Genomic DNA, 15,178 nt, shown 5'->3' on the forward strand with positions numbered 1-15,178 from the left:
AAGTGAGAAAATAAGCCTTTTAAACCCAAAACCCAACGGATGCATCGATGCATGACCCCATGCATCGATGCACATTCAAGGCGTGTATCGGTGCATCAATATGATGAATTGATGCACATTCAAAGGGATGCATCGATGCACTATTAAGTGTATCGATGCATAAAGCACAAAAATGTCAAAAATCCGTTTTAAACACTTAAAATGCTAAATTAATTAGCTCTAGTGGTATTGGCAACTCATATAATGAAAATTAATCATGTTCAATCAATCAAATTAATGCTTAAATTTCATTTGAACATAAAATTAATTTTCACTAAGCAACATAAACTCCCCCTATCTAATAGCAATGAATGCAATCAAAAATTACTATTATAAGCATTTTCATTTATTCTTAAAAGTGCTAAAATTATTTTAAACACCAAGTGAAGATAGGCCAGTTAAACCTAATTCTCTCCTAAGTGTCCAAAATCTTTCCTTGTCTAAAGGTTTTGTAAAGATATCCGCTAATTGGTGCAAAGTATCAATAAATTCTAGAACTACATCTTCCTTAGTGACATGGTCTCTAATGAAGTAATGTCTTATTTCAATGTGCTTAGTTCTAGAGTGTTGGATGGGATTTTTAGTGAGAAAAATAGCATTAGTATTGTCACGCTTGATAGGAATGATACCTACTTCAATTCCATAATCAAAAAGTTGTTGTTTCATCCATAAAACTTGTGCACAACAACTACCGGCTGAAATGTATTCTGCTTCAGTGGTAGATAATGCAACACAATTTTGTTTCTTTGAAAACCAAGAAATCAGCATATTTCCAAGGAATTGGCAAGTACCGGAGGTACTTTTCCTATCTAATTTGCATCCTCCATAATCCGCATCAGAGAAGGCATGCAAACTAAAGCTAGAGTCTCTAGGATACCAAAGTCCTAAACTAGGAGTGTCCTTAAGGTATCTAAAGATCCTCTTAACAGCTAGTAAATATGATTCCTTAGGGCATGATTGAAATCTAGCACATAATCAAACACTAAACATAATGTCCAGTCTACTTACAGTTAGATAGAGCAAAGAACCAATCATTGACCTATATAATTTAACATCCACACATTTACCTCCTTCATCTATGTCAAGCTTTGTTGATGAGCTCATTGGAGTATCATGAGGTTTCCCATTTTCCATTCCAAACTTCTTGAGCATATATTTGTCGTACTTAGCTTGATTGATGAAGATGTCATCTTTTCTTTGCTTGATTTGGAGTCCCAAGAAAAATGAGAGCTCCCCTATCATGCTCATCTCGAATTCACTTTGCATTAGCTTAGAAAATTCTTGGCAAAGAACGTCATTAGTAGAACCAAATATTATCATCAATATAAATTTGAACTACTAATAAATCTTTACCTTTATGCTTTAAAAACAATGTAGTGTCAACCTTCCCTTTTGAAAAATCTTTTTCAATTAAAAAGTTTGACAACCTTTCATACCAAGCTCTAGGAGCTTGTTTTAAACCATAAAGCGCTTTTATCAATTTAAGAACATGATTTGGAAATTTTAAATCTTCAAAACCATGAGGTTGTTCCACATTGACTTCTTCCTTTATAAAACCATTTAAAAATGTATTTTTAACATCCATTTGATATAATTTAAATTCATGAAAACATGCAAATGCTAATAACATTCTAATTGCTTCCATCCTAGCTACGAGAGAGTATATTTCATCATAGTCTATGCCTTCTTCTTGAGTATAGCCTTGTTTCTCACTATATTACCACTCTCATCAAGCTTATTCCTAAATACCCATCTAGTACCTATAGTAGATTTATTACTAGGCCTTTCAACTAATGTCCATACTTTACTTTTCTCAAATTGATTTAACTCTTCTTGCATAGCCATAATCCAATGTTCATCATTTAATGCTTCTTTAATGTTCTTAGGCTCTATGCATGAGATAAATGCAACATAATTACAAATATTTCTAAGAGAAGATCGAGTTGTTACCCCTTTGGATGGACCAATAATCTCACCATCCTTGACATAGTTGTACTCTCTTCGGTAAGATACTTCCCTTTCTTCAATGGTTGGATTCTCGAGAGGATTTTGAGTTTCCTCATCTTTCGTTTCTTCCTTTGATGATAGTTCTCCAACGTCATGTTCAAAGTCATTTATATTTATAATACCTACATCATCATTCAAACAAGAATCCTTCCTCGGAAGGGGAATATCATCGAAAACAACATGTATAGATTCTTCTACAACTAAAGTTCTTTTATTAAATACTCGATAAGCTTTAGAATTTAAGGAATAATCCAGAAAAATTCCTTCATCACTTTTAGCATCAAATTTGCCAAGATTGTCTTTACCGTTGTTTAAAACAAAACATTTACATCCAAAAGGATGAAAATAGCTAATGTTAGGCTTTTTATTTTTGAAAATTTCATATGGAGTTTTCTTTAAGATTGGCTTAATCATTACTCGATTTACAACATAACAAGCGGTATTTGTGGCTTCCGTCCAAAATTTTTTTAGCAAATTGTTTTCACAGAGCATGGTTCTAGCCATTTCTTCTAAAGTTCGATTTTTCCTCTCAACAACTACATTTTGTTGAGGGGTTCTAGGTGCTGAAAAATTATGACTATTACCATTAGAATTACAAAAATCAGTAAATCCAATATTTTCAAATTCAGTTCCATGATCACTCCTAACACTAGTTATAGAGTGACCTTTTTCGTTTTGGATTACTTTTGAAAACGTGATGAATTTTTCTAATGCTTCATCTTTAGTAATTAAGAATAGAACCCAAGTATATCTAGAATAGTCATCTACCAAGACAAATGCATATTGTTTTCCACCCAAGCAAGTAGTCCTAGTTGGCCCAAAAAGATCTGTATGGATCAATTGTAATATTCTACTAGTTGATACATCATTAATGGATTTAAAAGAAATTCGCCTTTTTTTTCCTTTAGCATAAGCATCACAGATTTTATCATTATCAAATTTAAGATTAGGTAACCCTCGAACTAAATTTCCTTGAATTAGCCGTTGCAAAACACTCATACTAGCATGTCCTAGTCTCCTATGTCATAACCAACTATCATGCTCATCCTTAGCAACTAGGCATAAATTAGTCATATCAATAGAGTCTAAATGCACCATGTATATGTTTCATATTCTATGACCAACAAGCATAATTCGATTAGATGCAATGTCAATAACTTTACAACCATTAGTTTCAAACATGACATTGAATCCTTATCACATAATGACTAATACTTAGAGATAGCTTTAATCCATTCACATATAAAACATTTTTAATTTGAATGGAAGAGGTAATACCTATAGTACCTATACATTCGATGTGACCTTTTGAATTATCACCAAAAGTCACTTCTCCTCCATTTTTGGCATTAAGCTCTATAAACCGGTTTTTGTCTTCGGTCATGTGTCTTCAGCATCCACTATCAAGGTACCATGAGTTTGAATTTATTTCCCGTGCCTTGTAGCAATGCTCCTTTTCCTACAAACATAGGTTAATTTCTAATTTTTGGTACCCAAATTCTTTTGGGTCCATATTCATTAATTTCCAAAATCCTAGTCCCCTTAGGTACCCATTTGTGTATTATATCTTTATCTTTAGTAGTAATTAGTCCTTTAGGAACCCATATACTTCTAACGATTTTTCCATTAGAGGTTCTTCGGGGACCTCTATGATTGTAGTTTTTAAAACTTTTTCTAACAAAGTTGGATTTTAAATTTTCTCCATTTTCAAAACGTTTTGTTCCATCTTTATCAAAAGAAGTTTTAAGATCATCAATTTTCTTTTGATGATCATCATTGACTTTTGAAAGTAAATTTTGCAAATCCAAATTCTTCTAGTTTGATTTGCAAATCTTTAATTTTACTTTCAAAATCATTGTTGGTCTTGGATATGAGCTTATTTTCATTTTTCAATTTTGAGACATCATTTTTATATTTTAAAAACAATTTCTCATAATCCGAAGCCAACCCATTATATTCCTCTAATAACTCATCATAAGATAAATCATCTAATTCAGATGAGTTAGAGGTTACCTTAGAATCTTTCCCGAATGCCATCAAGCACAATTTTGCTACTTCTTGTTCCTCTTCATCGGAACCCTTCATCGCTCCATGAGCCACATAAGCCTTGTGCTTATTTTTTGATTGACCCTTTCTTTTCAATTGTGGGCAATCATATTTGATATGCCTCAGTTTTTTGTATTCATAGCAAATGATAGGGTCATTTTCTTTTGGTTCATTTTTTAGGCCTTCATTTCGTTTGAATTTTATTCCTTGGTAAGGTCTCGTCATTTTTCTGAACCGTTTGGCAAACAATGGCATTTCCTCGTCATCGTCATCTTCATCCAAATCACTCTCATCTTTTTGGATTTGAGAGCAACTCCAATGTTTTTCTTCTTATCCTTCTCTTTTGGTGTCTCGTCAATCTTATCGAGGTCCACCTCATCTTCAAGCATCATTTCATAAGTGAGGAGGGAACCGATTAGCTCTTCAAGAGTTAAGGACTTTAGGTTCTTAGCCTCGATGATTGCAGTCTTCTTGGATTACCATGATTTTGGAAGTGAGTAAACTAACTTCCTCACAAGCTTTTCGTTTGGAATGATCTCTCCTTATGATTTGAGACCATTGACAATCGTTGAGAATCTATCCGTCATAGCTTTGATATCTTCATTTGGTTTTATCCTGAAATTTTCATAGCTATGTGTGTTAGAAGACTAATTTTAGATTCTTTTACCTCGTCGGTGCCTTCATGAGTGACTTATAGTTTATCCCATATTTCTTTGGCGGTTGTACAAGATGAAACTCTTCCATATTCATCTGGTCCAAGAGCACAAAATATGATATGGATTGCTTTGGAGTTGAGCTGGAACATTCTTGTCTCTCCTTCAGTCCACAATCTTGGATGAGTGATAGGCTTGATATATCCGTCTTCTACAACATTCCATACTCCCATGTCACTTGTTTGAATGAAATACATCATCCTATTCTTCCAATAGGCATAGTTAGCTCCATTGAAGAAAGGAGGCTTGTTGACGGGTATCGAATCGAGATCGGAGTTGACATTTGAAGTAGAGGCCATTGATGACTTGACAATCGATGTAACTCTTCTCGAATCGACTCAAGAGGCGATTAAACCTTCAAATAAGTGAGGCTCTGGTACCAATTATTGAGTTAATCGATCGACGAAATCGGCCAAGAGGGGGGTGAATTGGCAATTAAAATTTTGGTGGAAGCTTTTAAAGAAAATTGAAAGTAATTGCACAGTGATTTAGAGTGGTTCGACTTTCTCAATCAAAGTCTACGTCCACTACCTTAGCTATCCACACTAAGGATTTTTCAACAAATTCACTAATTTGTTCTTTCTTTTGAGGCCAAAGAGATTACCTTACAACTACCTCAAGAATATACCCCAATTCTTGAGAACACTTTTTCTCAAAGAGAAGATTACAAATTTGCAAGCTTACAAGGAAATCCTCACAAGGTAGATTGTTTGCACAATTCTAGAACAAAGAAAAGAACACTAAAAATGAATACAAATGAGTACAAGTAGTGTTCTTGAAAGCAAAATGAATATTGAATGAAAAATAGGCTTGAATTGCTCAAACTTGAGGTTTGATGCTTTCTCTTTGATTCTCTCTTGATTCTTGTTGATTGTTATTTCTTGTGTTTGATCAATGTCTTCTAAGCTTGTTTAAATATACCTTCAAATGATTATGAATGTTGGGGATGCTTAGTGGAGTCAATAGAGCCGTTTAAGTGTGAAAACAATTAATAAATTCAGTTGGGAGCGTCAGTGCATCGGTGCATACCCATGGTGCATCGGTGCATCAGTGTAAAATTCAAATATTTTAACCGATGGACCCTTAGTGCATCGGTGCACTAAGAGTGCATCAAGTGCATTCGATGTTTCAAAATAGCCAGAGTGCATCGATGAATGGCTGGTGCATCGATGCATCAAATGCATTCGATGTTTTCATAAAATCCTCAGTGCATCGGTGCATGGTATGTGCATCGATGCATGAAATGCATTCGATGTTCAATTTAATTCATGGTGCATCAATGCATGGATTGGTGCATCGGTGCATCACTTGATAAATTGATTAGGCTTGATTTGGTTCAAAAATACTTTATGAATTGTTTCAAAAATAGTTTAAGTATAAACACAATTTTACACATTTAGTAAGGTTGAATTGAACTTGAAAGACTTTGAGTAATAATTTGATATTCGATTAATTAAATCGAATATACTTAGAAATCATTTGTAAAATCTTAAAATTTATTTAAACTTAATTTATATCGAAACACAAAAATGTTTTCAACAATCTCCACCTTTTGATATAACAAAAACATTTGTTATTTTAGATTTTTAAAAATTTGAAATCAATTTGAAAAATTATTCCCCCTTACTATAACACTTCTCCCTTTTAAATATTTAACACTTAACATTTCTCCCCCTTTTTGTTAAATCAAAAAGATTTTAAAACTTTTGTAAACAAGGTTTTGAAAAACATAGCCAATTGATTAAATAAATATATAGCTTAAGCTGATAAGATCATAATCAAAAGAGAGATTAGCCATTAGTTCCATAATCAATATTCATAAACAAATGTGAAATGGCATAATTGGTTATATATATCTAATGATGCAAAAATAAGAAATTCAACCAAACCAATATATATATTAAGTTCAAAAATCCAATCATCCAAACCATAATAAATTCAAACATTAAACAATCCAAAACAAACAATCCAGAAACATCAAAATCAATCCAAGTTTTAAAAACAAGAAAGCATGGAAAAGGTCTAATCCATAGCATGGAAAAGGTCTAATCCAGAAACATCAAATTAAGGTTTTTTTTATAAACTTTGAACATTAATATTAATTAAAAACTAATAACACATGTCAAGCAACAATTATTTGATAAATTTTACGTTCGTTGATGAGTTGACTTTAAAATGATAACGAAATGAAACTTTAGACAACTTTAAATAATAATTTTGAAAATATTAAATATCTATTAGAAAATGAACTTCTAAAATAAATAATAAATGTAGTTTAAATATTTATTTTTAAACCAATTAATTTTTTAATAAGAAAAAATGGAAGCAACCGTTGAAATTAATGAGTCAAACGAGCATTGATATTTGATGAAATAGTTACTGTATTACTGACAAGCTGAAAGAACGTAGATGAAACGGTAAATTGCATTAGAGATTTTGATTTTCTGGATCGAATTAATTTAATTTTTATTTTTAATCCCAATTAAAGCATGTGGGGTTAAACACTGAACTCGTCGACATAAATACAATTTAATTACGGATCAATCAATAATTGTCCCACCTTTTTATTAGAAAAACTATTAAATAAAAGAAAAACAAGAGTTTGTGTAACACCCCAATTTAGGGGTTAAACTATAAATTTTTGAAACTTATAGTTTGCTTAAGAAAGTGTAGGAAATTCATAAACCCAATCATGAATTTGTCTATTTTTCTTAGGCAATGAAAATTTAACCGCTTTCCCGATGAAATCCTCAAAATTTTCCCCAAAATTATCAAATCCCTAAAAAAATCTCCCTCAATCGAAGCCTCGTCGGGATCCCATGCCCTCGCCGTCCGGCCACTTTTATCGCGCTTCAACGCCACCAACATGATCGACATCCTTTGGTGACCAATCCCCAACCGTCAACGACCCAGATCAATCGTCGAATGCCGTTAATCGAAGAGAGGAATTTATTTCGTCGTCGCCACTTCTCTCTCGAATTTCGGCCGTTCAAGTGGCCGATAAGTCTCACCTCCCATCCCATCGTGTTCACCGGTCGGTTCCGCTCAAAACCAGATCAGTGGGTAGCGTCAACACCACCGATTTCCCTTCGTCGCCAGCGTGGGTAAGTTATGAATTTTTTTTGATTATTTTGGCTTGATTGGTTGATGTTTTTGGATTGATTGTTGGTCTGATTGGTGTTTAACTGCCCATAGAGTAATTGGCCGACCAACCAGAGCTCTGCCGCCACCGCACGCACCGCCACCCACGCGTGGGGCTTATATTGGTCCAAGGATTTTTTTAGAATCGGGTCAACCCGACCCGATCCGCCTGGTCTGATCCAGTCACCGAGTCAACTCGATCAGAGTCAATCTGCCTGAGTCAACTCGATCAGAGTCAATCCGCCTGAGTCAACTCGTCCGAGTCACCCGTCTGAGTCAACTCGTCATAGTCAAACCGTTGACTTTTACCCGTTGACTTTGACCAAAAAGTTAACTTTTACGAAAAGGTCTTATTTTATATTTTTTGACGACTTGAGTCCGAATCCGAAGTACGTTTTTCCAAATTCGCGTCCGATAAGCTGTTTTTCAGTGATTTACCTTCGGATTCAATATGGTTTCTCAGTTAAGTTCAATTTCTGACGTAAATTCATTTGTTATGTATCCAAGGAATTATTGGACATTGAATTAAAGTTTAATGATGATCGAATGGATTTAAATGTTCGATCGGTGGGGAACAAAAATTAACATAATACTCTACTACCTTTTGTATGCTTTTCAGAATTCATGGATGGTAAATGTGTGTATAGAATGATTGGTCAATTAGATGTATTTAACTATCATCGGACTCATACGAAAATTTGATTAATAAGACTCAGACAGCTCGAAAAAGAAATTGGTAGACTAATCGGAAACAAATCTCAGTTCAATGATTTAATCAGTAAATCAACTAATCTCAAAATGCATAAATTCTGATTAAACTCGTTAAAGATTAAATGTTGGAAATATTTGGTTAAGAAATTACCAAAAATAGCCCTATGGGTAAAATTATGAAAATGCTCTTGCACTGAAAAAGGACTGAGACTTCCCCTAGTAGTGAAAATAACCTCCAGTGATCAATTGAGAAAAATACCATGAACTAAAAAGGAAATATAATACTTTCAATCCTAAGTTATCCGAAGTAAAGCCACAAACAGAATTTAATGAAATGACGATAATACCCTTAAAGTGTAATGTGATCCGAAACATGTCCAAGCTTTGGAATAACTAATACCCTCAGCTCTGAAATGAACAAATCAACCTCGATAACAATATGACTATATTATTATATGACCAAGTTAAACAGAATAGAAGTACTGTATGTATTCTAAGTTTGGAAATGACCGAATTACTCTGGAAACTCCGAAGTAACCGGGATAGACTTAACTAATAAATGGCATAATTACCCTTAAAGACCTTGTATTAAGTGAATGACTTAGATAAGTCTAGAAACATCGATGATCTTATATGTTGTACCGTCAATAAGGGTTAGGAACCACGAATCAAGCACGTTGACTTTTCCTAATAACGTTGCAATGCCGAATTGGAACAAACACCATTGGAATACATGTTCGTCTCTATAAGAACCAGTCAGCGACGATCCTGATAATGATTAGTATAACTAGAGCATTCAGTGTTAAGAAATGAATAATAGTGAAGTATCACGATGTAAATGATTTAAATACCATCAAAACCCCAAAAAAAGTAAAAATACTTAGAGCTTAAGGTGACTGTAGTAATCTGGAGTTCGAAAATGATCCAAATACCTTCTTGACCAAGAAATAAGTGAACGTTATTGGATAAATTAGGGAAACACTGAGAAAAACTTAATATGGTCACCCATAAAAGGTTGGGGAGTACGACTCAAGTACGTTGATCATTTTAGAGACTGTTGCAATTCATAAGTTGAGCTAATACCATCGGAATAAGTAGAGTTCCTTAAGATCCATTCAGCGATGATTCTGAAGATGATCAATTTGACAAGAGTCGTCTGCATTGAAAAGTGAATACCCTAGAAGTGTAATGATATGATCGGTTGACAGGCATCAGTGCTAGGAGCTGTCAGTTCTAGTTAACTCGATATCCTGATAAATTGACATGAATCTTAAATACCATGAATCTTAAACATCATGACTCATCATTAATCCCTTATTGGATTAAATTACTAATAATTCTCCAAGAATCAAATGTCTAAAATTCCCATGATTTGCTTGAATAATGGAAACACTCATGTTATGTCTAAATCTTCAATAATTCTGATATAAAAGATTTTTGAATGCCTTCCCGATACTTAATTGCTTACAAAAAATATATGTATATTGGACGATCTTGATAAACCACTTCTCGAATGATTAATGAATCAGTTAGCTATCAAACCCTTTTTTAAGGATCTTGATTCTAAATCCTATTAAATTACTAAAGTTTCATGATCTCTTACCTGAGAAATACCAAGTATCCTCGAATAATAATATATGGATCCTCTAGTGTGTTCCTTATGTGACATGTAAATGTTTTACTTGTATTAAATGTGTTTTTCTGAAATCAATGATTTCCTGATTTACTGGTTTATGAACTATGGTTACTTGAAATATGTTCTCCGGTTATCTGTTTTCACTGTAAAATATGATCGTTCTTGATTTATGGATTATGAAACCTTTTAGTTTTATGAACTATGGTTACCTGAAATATGTTATCGGGATTCATGTTTTCACTGGAAACTACTATCGTTCCTGATTTATGGATAATGAAAATACTGGTTACTACTTGAAATATTTTATTAGGACATTATTTGGGTAGGCTGGAGTATGGAGGTACAACTTTGATCAAGCTGGTAAATCCTTACAAACCTAAGGTGATCCTTGGGTAAGCTCTGAGGCTCTGAGAAACTTTCTTGGGTAGGCTTTCAGGCCCCCAAGGCATTCCCCTTGGGTTAATCATGGGACTACATATGGTGTACGGGTGGATGACAGTTATATGGTTTACTTCATGGTCACGTTTATGAGATTTTACTAGATTACGGTCCAGATCTTACTATTATTGTTAAACTGATTTCTACCGGATACTGTATAGGTATGATTCTGGAGTATGGATGTTCAGCTTTGATCAAGCTGGTAAATCCTTGTGGACTTAAGGATACCCTTGGGTAGGCCTATAGGCATCAAGGCATTTCTATAGGGTGGCTCCATTTGATGTGTGCTTAGGTTAAGCCCTTATGGATGTAATTCTGGTGAATTGCATAACGGTGTTCGGTTAAAGGGTTATACTATGGTTTTGAAATATGTTTTAAACATTTACTATTTTAAAAAGATATATATATATATATATATATATATATTCATTGGTTTTAAATTGGAACACACTAGACATCTTATTCCAATCTCCTGAAATCTTCATGTTCTTCAGCATCATCTGGTAGTTTTGTATTACTAAGCTTCCCAAATCTCACTCTTTGACTCCTATTTTAGGTTAAAAGGATCAAACTTGTACAGCTATCGACTTCAGTAAGGAGTTCCACCAGCGTTGCTTGCGGAGTACGGTGCATGTGATTAGGAGGCATGTAGGATTGTATTTTATTTTATATACGAGTCTAAAATCTATTTTTATTTTTGAATAACGGTAAATGTTACTTTTGCATTTATAAATTATTTTATGATTTTATATGTTTTAACAAAACTTTTAATTTTACTGAGATTTTTACAGTGGGTCTGGTGGCCCTAATGTGACACCTCGGATCGGATCGGGCCACCCGCATCGGTCCGTGGGTGTTACAGTTTGGATATTTGTACTAAAAGAACAAGAGTTTTGCAATAATGTTTATGTAGATAATTATTATTTTTTAATTCAATTTGACAATGTTAAATTAATAAATGATAAGAGATTGTAATATAAATTTATTTTGATCTAATATAAAAAGTTTAGGATACAATCTGTTTTATGAATAATTATTTTGAAAGAAAAATGGAATTTACATAAAATATTAGTTTAAATATTTGTGATTTCTTATCATTTATTAATTTTTTTGTTTAATTTTTTTACATAAAATATTTGTTGTTTACTTTTGATTTATTCTCTTTAGTTTACTCCCACGTTTTTATGTATTAGTTTATTTCTTTATTTGAATTTTTCCAACCCTAAATTAGTAATACGTTACCATGCTTAATACTAGAAAGACTAAATCTACATTAATCAATATTATGCACTGATGGGTGTATAAGTAAGGTTGAAATAATATTTTATAAAGAAAATAACCTCAGTGACCAAAAATCTCATATAATATACGATTTTAACCAACTTTTTCCGGATTTGCCAAAATGACCAACAAAATCGCAATGCGATCGCTAATTCGCAACGCGATCTCCATTATCGCAAATTCGCGTTGCATTTTCGCAATGCGATAGTTGAAAATCGCGTTGCGATGGTCTATAGTATCGTTGCAATTTTCCCAATTCGCAATGCGAATAAGTAAATCGCAACGCGAATTGGGAAAATCGCAATGCGAATAAGTAAATCGCAACGCGAATTGGGAAAATCGCAATGCGATACTGACTATCGCAATGCGATAATAAAAAATCGCAACGAGATACTTACTTTCGCAACGCGATACTGACTTTCGCAACGCGATAATACATAATCGCAATGCGATTTTCAAAGCGCCATTAGTATCCTGGCCAAGTATTTTATTTTTAAATTCCAAACATGAATATTAATATATTGGAACACTGAACTGTCCACAGTATATCCCGGAATCGCAACTCATAACCTAAAACCTAAAATCACAACTCAGTCCCATCTCCATCTCTCACTCTCTCACCCATCTCCGACGAAATCCGTCCCTATCTCCGGCGAAATCCGTCTATCTCCATCTCTCAGAGCCACCCTCACAATCAGAAATGGAAAATCAACCAAATCAACCAACGAGGGTTAGTTTTTTTAATTATTTTCTTTTTGAAATTTTTGCATTATTATTAGGTTTTTCATATTGAAATTGATGATAAGTTTACTGGTAATTTCAATAATAGATTAACCATTTCACTTAGATTGCTTATTAAATCAACCAAGAATCGCAACGCGAAATGCAAATCGCAACGCGATTTTAGTTTCGCGTTGCGATTCTCTCGTTGCGATAGTCATTTTCGTGTTGCGATTTTCATTTTCAGAAACTATTCTTCTTCTGCAAATTGAAACTTGAATGAATTGCATTACTTCAACCAAAAAACAAAGACAAATACGAAATTCACAGTGTTGCATATTTAAGTTTGAAGAATAAACTACTACTATTTATGTTTATTATTGTTTTTGGTATATCTTCACAGTGTAGTTTTTGGTATATTAATTATGTTTATTGTTTTTGTAGAACTTTTATTCGGCTCAATTGACCTTGAGAAATAAAGTCAGCCTGGCCAAAACAATTGCGTCGAAGCTTTCACCTGCACAAAGAAAAATGTTTGAGGATACATGCTTCGGGCCATGGCTGAAAGTACAACATCCCGGTGGAGATGCGATGTTGACACACCTGTTTCTTCAAACCATGACTAGCGATCTACCAGAGAATATACAACGTCGTGATGAAGAGATATGGTTTGATTTTCCACCGGCGTATACGTGTTTTGGGCGGGAGGAGTTTTGCTTAATCACCGGTCTACGCTTCGGACACGATGATGTAGGTCGGTACACTAGACACATTACCCGCCCATCATGGCTATCCCGGGTTTTTCCTGAGCTGGAGAGGCCGAGTCTACACGTAGAAGACCTGACAAGATTTTTGAATAATAAAGATGGTTTTACTCGGATGGATGACGTCGACGTTGTCCGAGTATGCCTTCTAATTCTTTTGCATGCCGGTTTTTTAGGCATAGAGGCCAGACAACCTATTCCAAATGATCTAATCAAATTGGTAGAAGACCTAAATGCGTGGAACCTGTTTCCGTGGGGCTCGTATTTATGGAAAGCTACATGGACATACCAGATGACTTACAAACAGTTTTGCCACCAGCCATGGACAGAAGGCTACCTGGCCGACCAAAAAGTCACGATCGTATACCGTCTAAGGGTGAAGAGAAGAAGAGATCGACATGTAGTCGGTGCAAAGGAAAGTGGTCATACAAGGTTGACATGTGGATCACCAGTGCCATCACAATCATCTTTTCCTCTACCAAAATATGGATCATCATCAAAATCCAAAGCTCATATGGTGTCAAGAAAAAGGCAATCAAAATCGCAATCATCTTTAAAATCCCAATCACAACTGGCTTCACCTTTTGGGACTGTTAACTTAGGTGATTTTTAAATGCAAACGTTGTATTATGTAGATTTTATGTGTGAACTTTTAACATTTTCAGTTAGGCATGTATTAGTAACTTGAGTTTGAAAATTGCTATGATCTGTTCCAGTTGTTATCACTTAATAGGCAATCATCTTAATGTCCATCGCAACGCGGAAATTACTATCGCAATGCGAAATGAAAATCGCAAGAGAATCGCAATGCGAAATGAAATCGCAACGCTAATTTCGCAATACGAAATGAAAATCGCAACGAGGGAATCGCAATGCGAAATGAAAATCGCAACGCGAATTTAATTTCGCGTTGCGATTTTCATTTTCGCGTTGCGATTCTCTCGTTGCGATTTTCATTTCGCATTGCGATAGTACTTTTTGCCTTCAACATAATGCAGATTGAAATCAACAAAATCAACCATTACATTTCAATCAATTAAACAAGCACAAATAAGAATTATGTTAACATCAATTAACAAATCACCTTTACAAATCAATTAAACATCAAAAAATAAGCAATAATTATTAGAGAAAATAACACTTCTACTATTGAATCAACTTTTGCAGCCATACATCATTTCACGCAGCTCACTTCTGAGATTAACCTGCATAAACCAAACATTTGCTCAAACAACACTTTCTACACATCTAAAACCTAAACAGCAAATTATTGAATTCTAGGTACTTAACCAAACATTTTCAAACCACAAGCCTATAAACATACCAATTGTTTATGGACATTTTTATAACGCGGATGCAGGTAGGCAGCGTCTCGTATATATCGATCTAGCCATATAATGTCGAAACCACAAGCCTACTGCAGCTCTATCTATATCGGTGGGAGGTAGATACTTTATACTTCCTGTGATCAAACGGTCCAACGCCAAGCATACGAGAGGACCACAATCCCCTCTGGGTCCTTTCGTTTGTTGTGGTGCGGTCTCGTCTCTGCTAACTGTAATATTGAGCTTCTTTGGCTTCTTGTTTCCAGAACGAGTCCAATAATTTATCGCATCCAAGTATTTAGCCAAATAAGAGCTCCATCCCTTAATAATATCTCTTAAATCAGCCAATGATATGTA

Source organism: Hibiscus syriacus, unplaced genomic scaffold, assembly GCF_006381635.1.
Source record: "Hibiscus syriacus cultivar Baekdansim isolate YM2019G1 unplaced genomic scaffold, ASM638163v2 tig00111013_pilon, whole genome shotgun sequence".
Taxonomy (NCBI): Eukaryota; Viridiplantae; Streptophyta; class Magnoliopsida; order Malvales; family Malvaceae; genus Hibiscus; species Hibiscus syriacus.